Raw genomic sequence first — 4,739 nt, 5'->3', positions numbered from 1 at the left:
TTTTTACAAACCATGGGTATGGACTTGGGGGGGATTGCTGGGGGAGGGAGATACTGGGTGGAGGGGAGTAAAGGGGAGAAAATTGGAACTATTGTAACAATATAATCAATAAAATACATTAAAAAAAAAAGAAAATACTTTCTCTGTAGAAAACCATTTACATCCTTGTGGAATTGATTCCTGCTAGAGATTAACTTGCTCGCTGGTATTTAATTGATGCTGTTTGGATTAAGTCCTCCATCTCTTTCCTCCTAAGCCCCTGGGACTTCTTTGATGCTGCATTAAGGAACTAAATCAACCAATTTATCAATGCACTACTTACACAGAGACTTGGAGCCAGGACTCTGAAACAAAAATTAGAACTTTTTTCCTTGTTCCTTTTTTTTTCTTTTTATGGTAAAAAAAAAAAATAAAGAAAAAGAAAAAGAAAAAAAAAAAAAGAGAGATAAATAGCTCTTCATTGTCTAATTGGTTTCCATACCATGATCCTTGCCAACTGATGTAAACCAGCAAGCTTTTACAAATCTCATCCATATCATACCTGATCAATCTAGTTATGTTGTTTAACATGAAGCAGCTTTACTTAACAGCCTAATATTTAGTGATATGCAATTGGTTTCCTTTTACCCTATTAGCCAGAGAGACAGATCACCCATTCCAATGAGCAGGCATCTCTTCCTCTTATCAACCTTGCATGATTTTCTCTCTATTTGGAAGTTATGATACCTAGGTCCCATTAATCTTTCCAGTGATGTTGTCTGGCCTCATGCAGTATTTACCAACCCTTGAGTTACTCTAAGGAAATGAAGCATAATGCAAATTTGCACTCATTCCACTGAGGTCAACCTTTTCAGAACTTTGCCCTAAAGAATAATGCTTCATTCATTTTACCCTGGCTTTATGAATGGAGCCTTTTAGGAGCTATATTGCCCTTACTCACTTGCTTTGTTGCTTGTGTGACCTTCCCTGAGAGAAGGATTCCTTTGCAGTTTGTGTTTCATAGCAGCATTGGCATTTAGGGTACTGATAAGATTAAGGCAGACGAAAAAAAAGAAAAGAAATAGTGTACCTTATTTCCTCCACTGCCCTCCCCCCCAAATATTTAGGGTATTTTTCTGGTTCCTTGCTCTCTGAAAGGCAAGCTCACTCAGCCACAAGAGGCAAAAGCCATTAAACTGGAGAATCTGTTTTCCTCACACTTCTCACTTGCAAAATGCTTAAATGCTTGGAACGGTTAAAGGATGAGTGGAAACTCCTTTTCTGAGAGGCTTTCCTATCATTCTGCTGTGCCAGGATGAGCAAAATTAATCTGTTCCAGAATGTTTTTCAACCTTTTATAATTAGTCAAAAAATGTTATAAAGTCAGGCCCAGGTTTAAGAACAACAGATAATTGACAAGAGATCATTATTTGCATTTCAGAAGTCTTTTTCCCTTGACTAAGGAATTACAGAAAGCTTCTTGAACTACGTAGTAAATCTCTGCATTTATTTAAAGATTATTAAATGTTTGTTAGAAAGACTGACGGATAGAGAAAATTAAAAGCACAAGTGTTAGAAACCACTATTAACTGAAGAATAGAAAATACAACAAATAAGGGAGTTATAATGAAGTAACAGATTATATTCAATTTAAAAATACTAATTTATATACAATTTCTGAGAAACTCAACTCTTGTTTTATAGGGAATCTATATCCAGGTTAAATGCTGTGGCACCACCAAGCCATGATGATGGATGCCAACTTAGAAAAAAGATTAAACATCTTTAGGAGTTGCACAGACTAACCTCACGGCTGGTTAGAAGAATGGACATTTATTAAACACATATGTGGTATTGGAACCCAGATTTCCACATACTAGCTATCTGAATTCATGCAAATTACTTCACGTCTAAATTTCTTCATCTGTAGTGTGGCACTATAGTAGTAGTAGTAGTAGTAGCAGTACTAGTAGTAGTAGTAGTAGTAGTAGTAATACTTCTGGCTGCTGTGGTGATTAAATGACCTAATCCACTCAGCATGGTAACTGGCTCATAGTTACTACTTATAAGATATTTTTATCATCAACAGCATTACCACTTTTAGATACATTGCATAACCTTCACAGTACTTTCTAAAGCAATAATTTTCAAACTTTAGTCTGCCTCAGAATCGCATGGAGACTGTGAAACCACAGCTTGCTAGGCCCCACTCCCAGGGTTTTTGATTTAGAGGGTGTGTGGTGAGGCCTACAAACTTACATTTCTTCAAATTCCCAGATGCAGCTGATGCTGCCGGTCCAGGGACCACACTTGGAGAACCGCTGTTCTAAGGTATTCATGATAGGTTTTCATATACCTCTTTTACAAATAAAATAAATCAATATAAGTGGTACACTGAACAATCAGAACTCATGGCATAAAATCTGAAAGCATCTTTATTTGGCCTCCGACTATTGCTTTAATATTTATTCAGTGGTGAAAGATCTTTCCTTTCTCTTAGATAAAATCCTGAGCAGATGTAAACTTTAAAAACACTCTCAATGGGGCAATTTATTAAATATTAAGGTTTATCTGAGCCAATGCTTGGCACCGATAAGAGAAGTGCCTAAACAGGAAAATCTTAAGTTGGTCATCATCCATTCCAGGTAAAAATACAAATAACAGAAACTTTGTGGTAAAAGAAAGAATGGCTGAAGAACCTCCTTTTCATTTATGAAGTGGTGTAGACTTGGTGGCTTTCTTTTTCTTTCTTCTGCCTTGTAAAAAGAAGGAAAATATCTCTGAAAGAAGAAAGCTGTAATGTATTGGGGATGGCTTTAGGAACACTCTATAAACAAGGGCAGTTACATGAATGATTTCTGAAACTTAAGTACTTATGCCTGGTGGGTGAGAGAACCTTCAAGGCCTTTTGTGGTCAAAAGAATTTGAAATGTTAAAAAGACACACCCACCTTCGTCAGTTGTTCACTATATGATAATAATCTAAGGCAATTAGAAAAGAAATTTCTACCCAAAGGCAGGAGGTAAAACCAAGGTTGGTTAAAGCTGTGATTGATAATGCTTAAGAGGTAAAGGGAAAAGCACCTGATCTCGCCTTCAGTTAGTTGAAATTCATCTGGAATTCAGACACTAGATAAGCCTCTATCTTCCAAAGTATTCTCCAAGTTTTAGGGACTAAAATAAATATAAGATAGGAAAAGTGACAATTTAAACACTGAAACTGGAAATCTAAATTTATTATGGTAAAACAAAAAAAAAATAGAAATTAAAATCTCCAGGTAGTTTTATGTAGAATAATAAAAGATGAGAGGCAGGGGAAAGAACTAGGGAATGTAGTATCATTGTCCCTGCTCAACAAACACAATTTGAGCTATCTCCTATTGCCCTGTAAACCTATATTTTAGGTCAGATTATAGTTATAACACCCCAACAAATGTTGTACCCCTACTATGTGCCAGGCACTATGCTAGGTGCTTCACCAATATCTTTTTGAATAATAGAAACAAGTATGTACATATGAATCAGGGTAAATGATATGAGATGCTATAAGAAAAATCCCATAATGTTCTTGACATGATACAATTTTTTTCACTCATGTCCCATTGTATTCAGATATTGGTGGATGGATTTCCATAGAGTTTTCCAAGCAGTGACTCAGGCACATAGGCTGTGTATCTTTAGTAATTTCCCATTATATAAAGCTTCCTCAAAATTGTATGCTAGATCCTCTGTATTCCACTAGCCAACAAGCCGAGAGAGAGAGCATGGAGGACCACATGGGGTGCTTCATGGCTAGGCCTACATGTGGTATACATCATTTCAGCTCACCTTGTGCTGGCCAGAACCCAGTCAAATGCCACAATCTAATTTCAAGAGAGGCTGGAGAATGGTCTTTTGGTATGATAATGTAGAGGAAATGGGATTGGTTAGCATCTAGCTAGGCTCTTGCACAATATAAGATAAATATTTTACACATAATGAAATTAAGGCTTATTGTACTTCAGAGAGGCAGATGTAGGTATTGGATCCAAATTTGAACTGAAGTGTATATGGTTCAAATATATATATATATTTATCCAACACTGCCTTATAAACCTACAACTGATAAATATTCTTATAATGTTCTAGGTCTTCCTGAAACCATATACAGGTGAGAGAGTGAGGTATGGCATATGATAATAAGAATAAGAAACAACTATTGATTTGGGGGCTATTGGAGTTTCTGTTACTAACATTTGAATTCTGTAGTCTAAGTTGGTGAAGTCATGGAGAAGTTGGATTCATGGAAGCCTGTTCTCAATATTTATTGCTGCCTTAATCCACCCAGAAAAGTGGTTACTGTCTGGAATAACAATTAAGGATGTGTCTCTGGCTGGTTTGTTATACTTGCTATGTTCCTTCCAACCGTTGTTTGACAATATTTTTTAGTGTTTTTGATTCTTCCTCTTTGTTATTGCCCTGCCACTGGATGGATATACAGCAATACTTTAGCAAGTGCCGAAGCATCTCTGCTGGATGCAAATCAAAGGCAGCCAAAGTACCACAAGAAGATATATAGCTTAATGTCTACTATTTGGTACCATGCCATATGTTTGTTTCTAAAAGTCAGGTATTTGTTGCTAGCTCTCTTCGATTGGGGCTGTTATCATAAAGATGGAGAGTTAAGGAATTACCAGGCTATGAGAGAGACATCAAATTTGTACCTTAGTCAGAGCAAGGAGACAGAATTTGATCTCTACCTTTCTGTTCCCTTTCCTTCAT

Source organism: Furipterus horrens, unplaced genomic scaffold (assembly GCF_987537825.1).
Source record: "Furipterus horrens unplaced genomic scaffold, mFurHor1.1.pri manual_scaffold_17, whole genome shotgun sequence".
Lineage (NCBI taxonomy): Eukaryota > Metazoa > Chordata > Mammalia > Chiroptera > Furipteridae > Furipterus > Furipterus horrens.
Note: the sequence above shows the minus strand (reverse complement) of the source record.